The sequence below is a fragment of the Ascaphus truei genome, chromosome 8 (genome assembly GCF_040206685.1).
Source record: "Ascaphus truei isolate aAscTru1 chromosome 8, aAscTru1.hap1, whole genome shotgun sequence".
NCBI classification, from domain to species: Eukaryota; Metazoa; Chordata; class Amphibia; order Anura; family Ascaphidae; genus Ascaphus; species Ascaphus truei.
In genome coordinates, this window is record NC_134490.1 from 21,631,580 (window position 1) to 21,647,575 (window position 15,996).

Consider the following 15,996-nt stretch of genomic DNA (forward strand, 5'->3'; position numbering starts at 1 on the left):
CCATGGCTGACAGAGAACAGGGAATTACCAAAGGAGACTCAGAGAGCTGCCCCACAGGGGTTAATACAGAAATGACCCTGGGAACAGAACTTAGGGATTCAAGCTTAAAATGTGGAAGTAGAAGGGATTCTTTCTCTGACGGGGAAAGCGCACAGGACTGCCTAGCAGGTGTTAAAGCTGGAAAACCCTCAAGGGCTGGAATGAGGGATTCAGAGTTAGAAATAGAGGGAAAAAGGGACTTGTTCTCTGACACTTGAACCTTAGTGTTGGCTAGAGAAACATACGTATACTCCAGAGGAGCCACACAGGACTGATCGGCAGGGGTTAACGTAGACATATCATTGGTGTCAGAGTACCCGGGCATACAATCAGGGCTAGGGACCGTGGCAGCTTCTGCATTAGGGGGCAGTGATAGTGGGACAGTTTGAACATTCCCTGGAGAGAGGGATACGTCCCCAGGTTTAGCGACAGGACTGGCAGCAGAGGGGTACTGCCAAGCGGCAGCGTAGGCGGCCAGGAGGGGATCCTGTTTTATCATACACATGTCCAATGTCAGGGAAAGTACAAGCAGCGTTTCCTGAGCGTGAGCCAACATGAAGAAAGGGTCCGGTTGTACTATGTGAATGTCCAATGATAAGGACAGGGCATTGAGTGTAATACGGGCGTTGGCCAGTTCCACAGGATTCACCTTATCCCAGGTTAAAGGGGAATCAGGAGAGAGAACACAAGTGGCCAGATACTGTTTTAAGTCCTTGAGGCAGTAAGCCTTACTAAAGAGATCATTACGGCATTTCTTTTGCAAAGGGGTTAAACCTTCAAACATAAACGGATCTTCCATCAGGGGTAGTATTTCGCACAGATATTCGTTTTCAAACTGGGACTGGTCTACAGACCGGGACAGGTTTTTAGGAAAAAACTTACCACCCTCACCACAGGGCGGTCCGAGTTTGTGGGGCCGAGCATACTGTCACGCTTGTGCTCGCCACAAACCTGGGTCGGACCGCGGTGCTGAGGTGGGGTTGTAAAAGCACCGACCTTAGACCGCGCAGGCTGATCCGGATTGCGCAGTTCGTAGTCGTACGTAGCAGGATCAGGATAGGAGAAGACAGCATCGTCGCTGGACAAGCCAGGGTCAAGACTGGAGACATCAGGGTAAACGTTGTTCAAGCAGGAGTTCGGCAACAGGTAGTCAGGAGAGCCCCGCTTCAGCTTAGGAGCGCGGGAGTGGCCTCTGCGCGTGCGGCGATCATGGCCCATGGTACTGGTCTCAGGAGGTGGTAGGCAGACCAGAGTAGCACACCGTCTAGCTGCACTGGGAAACCAGTGCTTCAGCGCAAGAGTCCTGAGTGGGCTGGGGAATCCTCCGTTTCAGCGCAGGAACCAGGACACGGCCTCTGCAATAGGGAAAGAGCAGCAGGCCCCAGGAACCAGGAGGCTGAAGAAACACAGGGGAAACCTCTGCTTCAGCACAGGCGACAGGAACAGACCGCTGCGTGAATATAGCAGCCGGTCACAGGAAACAAGGAGCTGAAGTCAACAAGGAGAGTACTCAGCTACAGCACAGGAGACTGGAGCAGACCGCTGCATGACAATAGCAGACGGCCTTAGGAAACCTGGAGCTGCAGACAACAAGGAGAGTACTCAGCTTCAGCACAGGAGACAGGAACAGACTGCTGCAGGACAATAGCAGCTGGTCTCAGGAAACCAGGAGAACAAGCCAGGGGCTTGTGTCAGAACAGTTAGTGACATCCAGAAAGGACTATGCTCGGCAGGGAGCATTGTGGGAAAGCAGTACTTAAAGGTCAGTGAACCAATGGCAGAAGGGGCGTGTGACAGTATTGCTTTGGTGAGTGAATCCAGGCTGCAGTAAATATCAGGGGAAGTGTTCCAGGACTGCACAAGCCTGCAAGGTAAGGCAAACAGTAAACCGAGGAGCGGATTCCTTACAGACAGAACTAAATCTATATACTTCAGAAATTGAAATGAATTTGCTGCTAATCCCCTTCCCATTCTGTGATAATCACTGGGCTTCAAAGATCCTTAACAGAGAAGCCCAAAATGTAACAACGTCTGATAAGTTTCTTTGAATTCTTAACAGGAAACAAGAACTCTGAGCTTCCTGCTGGAGTGGAACAACTGAGGATAAGCAGCAGGTTGCCACAACAACACTACAGGTTTGGGGCCTTAGAAAATGTATAATGAAACAAAAATCAGCTAGGAAAATAATAGAAATAAGAATGGAAGTCAGCTTCAAAGGGAATAACACCTTCATTTTGGGAGGACATGCACCTTTAAAAAGAAGATTACCCATTACCTTTACACTGTTCTGTAGAATGGGATAGTAATATGTTACAGTCGTTTCCGGTTCTGCCAATTTCAAGATTGTATCACAAATGAAGTACATCGAACTGTTATAAAGCATCAAATTCTTTTTTTTCGAAGAATACGCATGTACTGTAATGTCTCTGTATGTGCCATATGGGATGGAGACATTTCTGAAGTTTTGCTCTCTTTAACCCAAAGAATAAGAATTTAACTTAACAGACAATTAAGTTTTCTTTATCTGAATTAAAAAGAATACAGAAGGTTTACTTTCAAAGGGGTTGTCTCCGTTCGTGGAAAGAAAATACATTTGTAAGCCTTATTCTGACGATGAGAAGAGCAATTCATTTCTACCATTAGTTTCCTGTAAGATAGGTTTTCCCACCTCCCGATCAGAGTACAAAGTAACAAAAAGAGGTAGAGATGAACTTTTGGTTATGAAAAACCAAGACCAATCCCTATTAAGTTACATTAACATCATTCAAACAATGTGGCTAAATATTTGAACCCTCCCCCCACATTTCCCTTACCATATTTACAAACGAACTTTAGAAACATTAAAAAAATACTGTACTCATAATTCTGAAATAAAGGGATTACCTCCTACATTTAACCCTTTAACCATCACTTCCCTTGTTTAATATTTGGTTTGGGCAAACCAGGCCCACACCCATAAGTGCTTTATGTCGGCATCATTGTAAAGACTTGAAATGTCTATTTGATTCTTGCCATAAGTTTGAGGGCCACGTGATCCAGTCTTTTATTGAGACAGACCAGGCCCAACACCAGCATTCGCAGGGCCAAGAATAGAAGTGTGCACCTGAGCCATGTGGTTTTTGAGCAGCAGGGTGCGAGGTCGATACCTTGTTGGAGGAAGGGGGGGGGAGGGGAGGAATGGATTCCCACCTGTTGCATTTGGCTGGCCAAACAAAGGCCCCCATTCGCTGCCTAGCATGGTTGGCCCAGTATGCCTCCCCCCATGATGGCATCCCTGGGACTGACTGCAGTTAGGCCTCAGTCCTGCTGCGCTCATTGGCGCGGGCGGCCATGTCGCGAGTTCCCCACCAGCAGGGGAATCCCCACCGAGCCGGTCCCCCCTGGCTGCACAACGCACTACACGCTGTGGCGCGTCAGCCGCTAGGAGACACAAGAGAATGGTGTTTCCTAGCGTTGACGCGTCACGTGGTGTGGCTGTGAGCCAATGGGGAGGGGAGGCTTCGGGAGGAGGAGAGGCTTCGGGGAGCGGGGAGGAGTGTATGAGTGTGCCTGAGTGCGTGAGTGCCTGTCTGTGTGTGTGTATGTGTGTGCCTGAGTGCGTGAGTGCCTGCCTCTGTCTGTCTATGTGTGTGTGTGTATGAGTGCCTGCGTGTGTGTGTGTGTTGCTTACTTACCTTGTGTTGCTTACTTACCTTAAAAATTAGCAGCTCCAGCCCGAGCCGTGGAGGGAGGGGGGGGAGAGTAGCGGGTCCCTCCGCTCAAGCCACGCCCCCCTCCATGTCAAGCCTCCCACTCCCGCCCACCTCCCGCTCCCTACAGACCGCATATCGCGGTCTGTGTATGTCAGCGCCCCGCCTGTCTGCAGTGCAGGCGCGCTGACTCTGGGAGCGGGGCCTTAGCCTTACTGCGCTCTTCCTGAGATGCCCTTTTCTCCTTGATTCAGGTCCCCAGTATCCAACGAGTTGAAAAAATTGGGGGAACAGCAGGAACCCACCAACTGCTGTTCCACCAATTTTTTCAACTCTACTGCCCCACGATTGAGGTGACGCACTTCCGCAGCGCAGGTTCCGGCAATTCGCTACACCTCATGGGAGAACGCCGAGAGGAGACGGGCACCTCCATGTGAGCAGCCTGAAGTTTTTCCCGGACGGTCTGAGGCTTCGGTATCACCATAGCTTCAGCACGCGGGATCTTACAAGGACACAGGTATTTACCTCAATATCTTTGGACATTAAGGGATGCAGAAGCTAGGACCGAGATATTTATGCTAATGAGTTACTAAGGGTTCGGTTCAAGGCTGGCTCTAGTTTCTCTAGCTACTCTCTTATTGGGTCCATCTTTCCCTGTTAGTTCAGTCCTTCATTGTACACAATAGGCGATGTTATTTGCCCAAGAACTAATAACCTGATTTGCTGCGGATTTAGAACCATCTTTTGGACTTCATATATGTCATATACTTTTCATTTTTGGGTCTCTCAGATCATTTCTCAGAGTCTCTGTATCGCTATTTTTGGAGCTGGGAGTAGTTACCTATACAAGACCCCAGTATCCAACATTCAGTTATTTTTATCCCCCACCCAGTTGAAGTTCTGCTTGTGTTAACCCTTTGAGTGCCAGAGGGAACGCAACAACATGTCCCGTGATCGTTTCCTGACCCCTGATGGAACATAAGGGAAGGAGTCTTCTATTCCTCTTCATTGTAGATCGTGTCCTGCGTGCCTCAGGTCGCGATCGCCCCGCAGCAGTTTTATGATGTAGCAACTATGTCATGTTGCCACTGGAGAGCCAGACCCCATAAAGTACTAGCTACATTCCAGGGTACTGAAAGGGTTAATGGACCAACAGGTGTTCTTCATAGATGTATAATGTATGTAGCGGAAGGAGAGACAGAACACAGGAACTGCTGCTGCTGCTCCAAGAAAGTGGAGTTTATTTTGTCTCCAACAATCTATAAGTTATGTACCAGATACAGGCCAAATACCAGGGGGTTCAGACCCGCTTAGACAGATAGCTGTCCCAGGAACAGGCTATTGGTACCTCAGGCAGGGGTTACCTTTACATTCAGGACAGAGTGCTTAGACTAGCAGTGTGTCCTCACCTCTAAGCAAGACTTTAGCGCTATAATAACGCAGCTTTCAGTGTGTGTTTGTCTCTCAGACAGAATCTTCCAACAGGTTACCAGCCCCAGGTTTAGAAAGACTGCAGCCTAATTACCTGAGGTGCTAGGCACCTGTGCTCTGGTCGCTAAGCAGTTTAGGAAAGGGGGAAAAAAAAGCTGGACTGGCTTCTGACTGCAGTGAACCCTCTGTGACACGGCCCAGTTACATAGATAAACCTATTCTTTCAAGACTTCACAATTGAAAGTGCCTCAGGTGACATGGCATATTATTAACCTTCTGGTTTAATACCATGACTCGGGAAAGAGACCTTGGAGTCATTGTAAGTAGCTTATTATGTTGCAGCAATGAAAGAAGCAAATAGAATACTAAACAAAGACCTTGAAAGTGAAAGATAGTAAAGAAAAGGACAGTATATAACTCCAACCCAAAGATGAAAGCTCCAGTATGAAATGCTTAGGCCTGGGTCCCGCTGCTTCCGACGGCCCGTGCGGCTGCGCGGCATCGAACCACCAGTCCCTTTCCTCTAATGTGGAGGTCCCCGCTGGCTCCTTACTACTTGGCTGACTGTGTGCTGTGACGCGTCAGCCGGCCGATGCTGCAAGCTCCTAGTGATTTGCAGCTCTGATGCATCACGTGGTGTGGCAGTCAGCCAATGAGGGAAGGAGGGGAGGGAAGGAGCTACGGATGGGAGGCGGCTTGGGAGAAGAGCAGGGAAGGAGCTGCGGGGAAAAATGTGTGAGTGTATATGTATGTGTGTATGTGTTGTGTGTGTGTATGCATGTGTATGTGTTGTGTGTGGGGGTGGTGGTGGGGGGGGGGTGGACTTTACCACGGCACCACTGCACCACGATCAGACCTGGCAAAGTTTTACCAGGCATGTGACATCTAGAAGGTAGTACAAGTCCGTGCGTGATCCAGGGGGAGCATGGGAGAAAAGAATATAAAAAAACACAATATAAGTGCAGACAGTTTGATACTGGGTGAATTAAAGTGATTTTTATCTTGGCTCATGAGTGTTGCCTACTCACAAGATTTAAATAGGACACAGGCAGTTTAGACACAATGGTCTCAGTGGACTGGATCTGTGGATTCTGGGTATGATGCGATCTTCACTCTCAGCCAGACAGCATATGTGTGGAGGGAAAGAGAGTATACATAGTGCAGACCAGTATGGTAAAAAGGTATAACTTTATAGAACTTTAAAAATGAACACTTACAATAAAAACATTAATTTCAGGCATATATCACAATAATTGTGAGTGGAAGGAGGTGGACTGCAGATCTTAGGGCTCACCCGCCACCTTTGCTGCGCAGGTACTGCGAGGGAAACTGCTCCGCTGGAGGGTCCTTCTCAGTCCCTTCCCGGGTAGTCGGATGCTGGAGGCTCCAATCTCCCTGGTGTGTGTCTGCTGCGTTATCCCCACTTCAGAAGTACGCCGTCTGATGGTACTCGAGTGACTCCGATACGTCACTTCCCGTGTAGTCCCGCTGCGTCACTTCCGGTGGTGGGCTCCCGATCTCCGTCCTACTCCTCTCTCCCAGAAGGTGGATACCACTCTACGCGTTTCGCCAACAGGAGGTACACTCCTGACGAAGCCACGCACTCTTTGGCGAAACGCGTAGAGTGGTATCCACCTTCTGGGAGAGAGGAGTAGGACGGAGATCGGGAGCCCACCACCGGAAGTGACGCAGCGGGACTACACGGGAAGTGACGTATCGGAGTCACTCGAGTACCATCAGACGGCGTACTTCTGAAGTGGGGATAACGCAGCAGACACACACCAGGGAGATTGGAGCCTCCAGCATCCGAGTACCCGGGAAGGGACTGAGAAGGACCCTCCAGCGGAGCAGTTTCCCTCGCAGTACCTGCGCAGCAAAGGTGGCGGGTGAGCCCTAAGATCTGCAGTCCACCTCCTTCCACTCACAATTATTGTGATACATGCCTGAAATTAATGTTTTTATGGTAAGTGTTCATTTTTAAAGTTCTATAAAGTTATACCTTTTTACCATACTGGTCTGCACTATGTATACTCTCTTTCCCTCCACACATATGCTGTCTGGCTGAGAGTGAAGATCGCATCATACTCAGAATCCACAGATCCAGTCCACTGAGACCATTGTGTCTAAACTGCCTGTGTCCTATTTAAATCTTGTGAGTAGGCAACACTCATGAGCCAAGATAAAAATCACTTTAATTCACCCAGTATCAAACTGTCTGCACTTATATTGTGTTTTTTTATATTCTTTTCTCCCATGCTCCCCCTGGATCACGCACGGACTTGTACAACCTGAGGGACCAGTGGAACCAGTCCCTAACCAGCTGGGTCGAGCAGGGGGTCTTTATATCATTTTTTATACACTTTAATATTATACACGTGTGTACATGCATTTGCCATATTCCTGCATCAATTGATTTAAGAATAACCACTGTATATTGATAGTGGACACTAGTAGAGTTAGCGCTTTATATTCACTATAACACAGCACATCTAGAAGGTAGCCAGGGACAGATATTAATTTATCACTCAAATTTAGTAGCAAGACGGTTATAATTAGTCTTCATACAACCGTCATCATTGCCTGAATCTATTAATATGATTCACATGTGTCTAAGTATTAGAGAAAGGAAGTTATGAGTGTATTTATATATTGAGGGAAAGGGATTTAAACGTATTTTTTTTTTAGGAGTTTTTCTTCACTATTGTAAAACCATCAACCCAGTAGTTGATTTACGAGAGGGGTTGGCTTATGTGGTTTCAATGGGAAAAGAATGTTATGTAGGGCTTTCACTGGAGTTATGAAATCAGAATTCAACACAGGTGTGCTTTGGACCAAACACATGAATTTTCATATTTCTACCTTTCTGGGGGAAAACCTATGGCATATGATAAAGTAATGTATAGGGATTTCTGTTTTCTGGTTATCCCTTTATTTTAAGAAACTGTTTTGTATTTACTGTAATCTGAAGCGCTGTTTTTTAATATATATTTTTTTAATAAGTAATACTTTGGGGCTCTGAATAAACTGTTGCATGCTCTGGAGAGAGTATTTACATTTTTGGACACATTTTGCAACAACAGATGTTTGTGTGTGAAGTACATAGTTTTTTCTACTGTACAATAAACAGAGACCTGAGACCCTGGCAGATAGATTCCTGACGATGTTGATGGAACAGGATGAAGTTGAATAAGTTGAGGGCGAAGTCTCACACAAGCCCGTGTGAGTCACTGAAACTATATGTTTATGTTTCATTGATTGTTTATTTAGTGGAATTCCACCATCACCCCTTCCATCATATCCTCCATCCACACCCACCCCCCCACCCACTCATCCCCCACATATGTGGATGTCATGCACTAATACTGTGTTTTATTCCATTTTTATTCAACTTCATCCTGTTCCATCAACATCGTGAGGTCCATGAGTTTTGCGCTGACCGTCTTCACACTCCCATTGCCACGTTAAGAAGGACGCAGGGTTCCCTTCTTCAAGGTCAAGCAGCAACCAAAAATCATCAAAAGGGCCAGTATATATTTTTATACTCTTTTACACCACAAAACACAATTTTTTATTTTTTATATATTTTAATATATCAAAGGCGTTGTAGCATTTTTTAGCCACACATTCCAGGGAGCGCCCCAGTTCAAACATCCACTGAGATAGATTCCTGAGGAAGCCAATGTGAAACGCGTTGAATCGGATCAGTAGAGTCTTTGGGAGGACCAGGGAGAGCGAGCCGTGAGACGTGTAGAGCTGGGAACTGAGGGCACCGTAGCAACCACGGAGGACACTTCCGCCAGATAATGAGACGTCACCAGCAGTGACGCATGAGAAAGTGAAGCGGCACTGTGACCCGATACACGAGCGGCATCACCCAGTGGTTCTCTCCACTGTATCCTATTTATTTGCAAATGTGAGTGCTATATCATATATCTTCTAATACAATCTGCTATTGTGGCAATTTTATACCATTGGGGTTCTCTTTGCCTTTTATTTTCAGGGGATCATCACCTGAGGGATTAAGAAACACTGACCTACATACAGAACTCCATGTGTGAGGATTCTTAAAGGGCTCCTATCAGAGAGAGAAGAATCTCTGATTCACGCTTTATATTCCATCCAGTCTGTGAGTGAGACCATCGCTATATTACAGATAGGGCCTTTATTTAAATTGGCTATACTATTGTATATTTTTTCTCTTTTCACATATACCATTCCATGTGAGCAACCAGCGCTCCCCTTTACCAGGAGAAAAAAAGATATATTAATTGACATATTTTGCATAATATCGGGTGGTGGAAGCATATAAATATGATTGCAATTGAGTAAGGGGTTAATATTAACTAATTAAAAGTACCTTGCTCAGGAGAAAGGTGAGTTGGCTAGAGTAGCCGTGTGTATTAACCCTGGTTGCATATCTAAGTCACATTCTCACGTGTGCTGTTCGTGACAATTGTTTGGGACGGATTGAGGGGCGATATTGTTCATTTAAGGGACCTTTTCAAAGGTAAAAAGTGGGCCAGCTAGTTAGCGGTGTATTAACCCGTGTCCCGTATGCAGGTCACGTGCTCCTTGGTGTGCCATACGTGACACACGTAATGGAAAATACAGTCAGCCAGCGGAACTTATTACCATTAGACTGGGTTAGACCTATTCATGACGGGCTAGTCCACAAGTGGCTATTAAGAAGGCAGATACAAATCCAATTTCCATTATAAACGTATTTGACCCAGATCCACAGAGGTCCGTTACGAACTTACCAAGTTAACGCTTCTATAAACGTTAACATGTATCTTCAAAGCTCAGTATTAGAGCTTATTTTATTAAGTACAAAGCGGCTAACATACCTCCCCCAAAAACACCTTTATTCAACATGTGAACATACCTGGGAAATATGCTAATATTAATCATTAGAATATACTTTGCATAGCTCAATTAGCATATTTATCTGTGTTCAGTTTTGTATCTCTCCCATACTGTATATGTCTTCTCTCCCTAGAGCTTTGCTGCCACAGTAGCACAGGGTACTGCTCTTGATTGTCTGTCTTGGTATAATCAGTTCTTATTTTTCTTTTGCATTAAACACATAACAACTGGGTTATATTAGGTATTGGTTACCGTATTCTACCTATTTTTATTAGGATTCTAAATAATTACTCTAATTGATCTGCTGCAGTAGTAGCCAACTCCTGTCCTTAAAGGCCACCAACAGGTCAGATTTTCAGGATAGCTCTGCTTTAGCACACGTGGCTCAATCAGTGGCTCAGTCTTAAAATTATATTCTGTTTCTTTACAAACAGCTATGTACATGACAGCAGATTGCCCCAAGCAGTCAGTAACAGATTGGTACGTTCTCATTTATAATTCGTAGGCCATCATACTTTACATATTTTTTAGAAAAATATCAGTTTACCATTCATTATAAATTGAGCATCAGGAACAGCAATTAAAACTCAGCTTGCTCTGCATACATGATGTAGAATAGTAGCACACAAAGAACATCTTGCTCACCTCACTCAAACAGAATAAAGGCGGTGCAAAGGGAAACTGATAACACAAAAACACACAAAGTGGCCAAGAGAGGTCACTAAAAGTCCCTCATAATTGCACTCGTTCCTTAGTCTAATATAGATCCAAAAGTGCCAGTTGATTAACTGGTACCAATAATATATACTGTACTGTGGGAAAGGAGGGGGAGGGGTAGGATAGGTAATGGAACCTCTGCTCAAGCTGAATTAAAGTATAGGGTAGATAAGGTGCTAGACTGAGAATGTATTGACCAATAATATAATCATAATGTGTAGACCAACAGGAAAAAGAACCACTAAACTAATCTATTGCTAAACAGACAATAATGACAACTTTAGTACAAAATAAAACACGACGAAATGCATGTAATTACAACTAGTGTACATAAACTGAACCTAAACCTAAAAAGCTCCCCTAATGGGCGGACAAGGAGCAGTAGGGTGATGGTAGGGGGTAATGAGACCTATATTAATATCCCCATAGGATGTATCTAAATGGAGAGAGGTCAAAAATATAATTAACCCTGCTAAATAGCCTCACCTTACCTATATGCAAAATATTCTATGTAAATTATGGCGAAATCCCACATTTAAGGAATACTGTACACACTGAATAGATGGCACTGCTAAAACACAGCTGAAACACTTGATACTGTAGTCATGGTAACTACTCTAGGTAGAACCCGGCATATTAGTAACGCATCTGATATCATTGGTAAACGAGTGAGTAAATAAGGGCAAGTATGCACAGATAGTGCAGTGTAGGCAAATGCAAGCAGGAAGAATACAACCTGATTGTTGCTGCATAAACGGCAATGTAATTGATGCCCTTTGTGTATAGCTCTGTGCACCGCGTTCCTAGGTCTCTCTGTCAGGAATCGGCGTTCTCCTCGCTTCCCAAACGGAGCACTCCCTCTCCGCAGGGGGCCCCTGGACACACAAAACAATCCTGCCTTACTGGCCTCCACGGCTCCTCGCCCCTGCCGCCGTCGCGGGATCACTCCCCTCGGCGATTCCTCTGCTCAGCTCCGGGCGCGCCCATGCCCTCCTGCACGCACGCCAGCCCCAGACGTTATGTGCATGCATTCCCAGCTTACAGAGCACACGCCTAACAGAGCACTTTTAACCACTGCTCCTGCAGTGAGGCGTCGCCCCCAAGCATCACACAGTTCCATGCAAATCAAGGATTACACTCAGCTGGGCTGTAACACCTCCCTCCTATCAGGGAAGACTCCTTGCAGTCCTCCAGGCCTGCCCCCTTTTCCCATTGGCCTGCCCAGCTTTATTATGCCTGTGCTTCCCATCACTCGTCGCTCGACATAGTCTCTGTATGGAAGCATTTAACTACTCTCTCAGTGACTCCTCAGGTATAGACGCGGATTGGACGACTACCCCCTCTGGCTCTCGACTTCGGCTCTACTTGGACTTCATAACTTCTGGCATCCCTGTAACACGGCTTATACCTTCGATCATCCGCAACTCTCCTATCCCTGATTCTGGCAACGGCAATAACTACTCCTCCTCTACTACTGGTACCGGCAAGTATTGTCTTCATTACTATACCTATATCCTATCCCTACGTCCCACCTCAGCACAGGGGACGGGTCTGGTCTGCGGGCAGCACTGGCGTAACACTCTCCCAGTAGTGGGAGCTGCAAACACGCTCCGTCGCCGCCTACGTGACCGTCAGCGTGATGACGTCACTATAGCCCAGTCATATCAGTTTACCATTCATTATAAATTGAGCATCAGGAACAGCAATTAAAACTCAGCTTGCTCTGCATACATGATGTAGAATAGACCTTCTTTTAAATGTATTTGCAACTACAGTTCACTATCTTTGACCCATTATGCTTGTTTTAAAGCAGATTTTCCACAGGATTAGATATTTATGAGACAACCAATGGGTAGTACTGTGTTCTCCCAAATGGCAACTGCTTTGATGTAGTTACAAAGTTCTACTGTTTGATCAGTTCAAGGACAGTCACTGATAATACAGAGGAAGGCGTAGCTCAGTGAGTAAAAGCAGATTTGTAACTGTAAGCAACAACACTGAGTTTGAATCAGGGGAACCTGGTTCAATTCCTCGTGTCAGCTCCTTGTGACCTTGGGCAAGTTACTTTATCTACCTGTGCTTCAGTCACCAAAAACATAGATTATAAGATCTATACTGTAATTGTGAAGCGTTTGAGTCCCATTGGGAGTAAAGCATTATATGAAATAAAGTTATTATTAAGATCTTGCACATGTGAACAGTAATGTTCCCTGTTCACAATGCAGACTATCAACATCTGCTAAACCAGATAAGGATGGAAGAAACTGCAGGTGCTACTGATATCTCCACAGGGGGAGGATCCTGTGCAAGAAATATTAAGAGCATAGCTTTGAATTACAATGAGTTAATATATGCATAACGTTAAGGCAAATGTTCAAAGGCCCAAGAGGAAATCTTCTAGACCAGCGTTTCCCAAATGTTGGGTCGCGACCCGGCACCGGGCCACGGCACCAAAATTGCCGGGTCGCAGCGAGGCTGGCCGTCCGATGTCGCCCGCCCCCCCCACCCCCCACGTTCAAGTTATAAAAAATGGCGGCGATTCCCCCCGCGGTCCCGCGCGCATGCGCAGGGCAAGCAGGGCTCGCTCCCTTCCTCCCCCCCACTCCCAACGTGGGACGGAGGAGGAAGTATCAGCTCCTCTGCGGCCCGCATGTTATGTGGGACGGAGGGGGAAGTACAAGCTCCTACTGCGGCCCTCTTCCCCCCGTGGCCAGCTTCCCGAGCTCACCTCCCGTGGCACCCCCTCCCGAGCCCACCTCCCGTGCCCCCAAGCCCACCTCCCGTCCCGGGCAGCAGGGGATATCGGGGGCAGCAGGGGAAAGCATCCGGCGGCAAGGTAAGTCACCCCACCCAGTCACTGTCACCCACCCAGTCACTGTCACCCACCCACCCAGTCACTGTCACCCAGTGACTCTCTCCCACCCAGTCACTGTCACCCAGTCACTACCTCTCACCCAGTCACTGTCACCCAGTCACTGTCTCCCACCCACCCAGTCACTGTCACCCACCCAGTCACTCACCCACCGTCTCCCACACACCCACCCAGTCACTGCCACCCACCCAAGTGTCCCAGTCCCCCCCTCCCACCCACCCAGTCCCAGTTCCCCTCCCACCCACCCAGTCCCAGTTCCCCCCTCCTCCCACCCACCCAGTCCCAGTTCCCCCCTCCTCCCACCCACTCAGTCCCAGTTCCCCCCTCCCTCCCACCCACCCAGTCCCAGTTCCCCCCTCCCTCCCACCCACCCAGTCCCAGTTCCCACCCAGTCCCAGTTCCCCCCTCCCTCCCACCCAGCCAGTCCCAGTTCCCCCCTCCCTCCCACCCAGCCAGTCCCAGTTCCCCCCTCCCTCCCACCCAGCCAGTCCCAGTTCCCCCCTCCCTCCCACCCAGCCAGTCCCAGTTCCCCCCTCCCTCCCACCCAGCCAGTCCCAGTTCCCCCCTCCCTCCCACCCACCCAGTCCCAGTTCCCCCCTCCCTCCCACCCACCCAGTCCCAGTTCCCCCCTCCCTCCCTCCCTCCCAACCACCCAGTCCCAGTTCCCCCCTCCCTCCCAACCACCCAGTCCCAGTTCCCCCCTCCCTCCCAACCACCCAGTCCCAGTTCCCCCCTCCCTCCCACCCAGTCCCAGTTCCCCCCTCCCTCCCACCCACCCAGTTCCAGTTCCTCCCCCCACCCACCCAATCCCAGTTCCCCCCTCCCACCCACCCAGTCCCAGTTCCCCCCTCCCTCCCACCTACCCAGTCCCAGTTCCCCCCTCCCTCCCACCCACCCAGTCCCAGTTCCCCCCTCCCACCCACCCAGTCCCAGTTCCCCCCCCATCAGTGTGTGTGTGTATCAGTGTGTGTGTGTAGCAGTGTCTCTATGAGGCTGCGTGTGTGTGTATCAGTGGCTGTGTGTGTGTATCAGTGTGTGTGTCAGTGGCTGCGTGTCTGTCAGTGTATGTGTGTGTGTGTGTGTGTGTGTGTATCAGTGGCTGTGTGTGTGTATCAGTGGCTGTGTGTGTGTCTGTGTGTGTATCAGTGGCTGTGTGTGTGTGTGTGTGTGTGTGTGTATCAGTGGCTGTGTGTGTGTCTGTGCAGGCCCTATAGGCCAGTATAGGTGATAAAAATTTTAGTGGGTCACGAAGGAGAAGTTCAAAAATAACCAGGTCACGGGAAAAAAAGTTTGGGAAACCCTGTTCTAGACCATTCCAAGAGCAAGGACCCATGTTGAGCGCCAGTATGCAGAACATATATACATTCAACTAATAAGAATCCTATGCTGTGGAAGATTATGCCAAAGTTTATACGTGGGGCATATGTGTGCGTATTTGATAAATACATTACTACACATGCAAAATATGACCTATTATAGGTGTAGCGGGGAACCCATCGGCTACTATTCTATACTTTTTTCCCGCAGTGCCCATTCCCTTCCTTTTCTACTAATTCTACCCAAAGGGCTGGCAGTAAACCCTGGTACTATCAGGTTGCCAGTAGTTGGTATGGGGTTTTCTCCTTCACCTTTGGTACTGTACTTGAGTGACAGCAGAGGGTGGCACATCCTGTTGTAGCTGGGACAACGGGGTGCCCGCCTTCTGGCTGTACTTACGAGCAGGACCGCCCTAAATTTGGAGTTTGTTCCTTCCCTCTGAGGAAGGCAGGTCACACGACTGGGAGCCTGAGATTGGGGCTTAACCATGTGCTCTTTCCTACGGGGAGGAGTGAGTGTGAACCAATACCTCTGCCTCCGCTAGGGAGGTGGGGAAGATCTAGGTCGGCTGCGGGTGCCCTTGGTCTGTAGTGACGGTCCAGGGTCCATCTCCAGTGAGAGCTGATCTAATGAGACTGTATCCGGCAGGACACTGCTGAGCAGCTGTTGTGTTACTGCAAAGTGTGTAGTAATAAACCGTTCCTGTTTGCAATATACCTCCGGCCTGGTGTGTGATATATAACTGGGGGGTGAGGTAAAAGTTTTACCGTGGGAGATCATCTCCACATTCCTGGAGCCTACGGCAGATGCTAAGTATTATGTGGGGTATGGACCCCAGAAGCCTGTTCCTGTGTCCCAAAGTAATGGCCCCTATCTGTGACTGGGGAGGGGGGGGGGAGGGGAAACACCATTACATAGGGTAGGCATATACTGTATGTATTGTATGAATTCTGTTTTTGGGGGTTATTTTGGTGTGACATCTGTGTTTGTTTTTCCAGTGCTTTCATTCTATTTAAAAAAAATGTGTTTATCAGTGTTAACGTGAACCCCCTCTTCCCTCCCCCC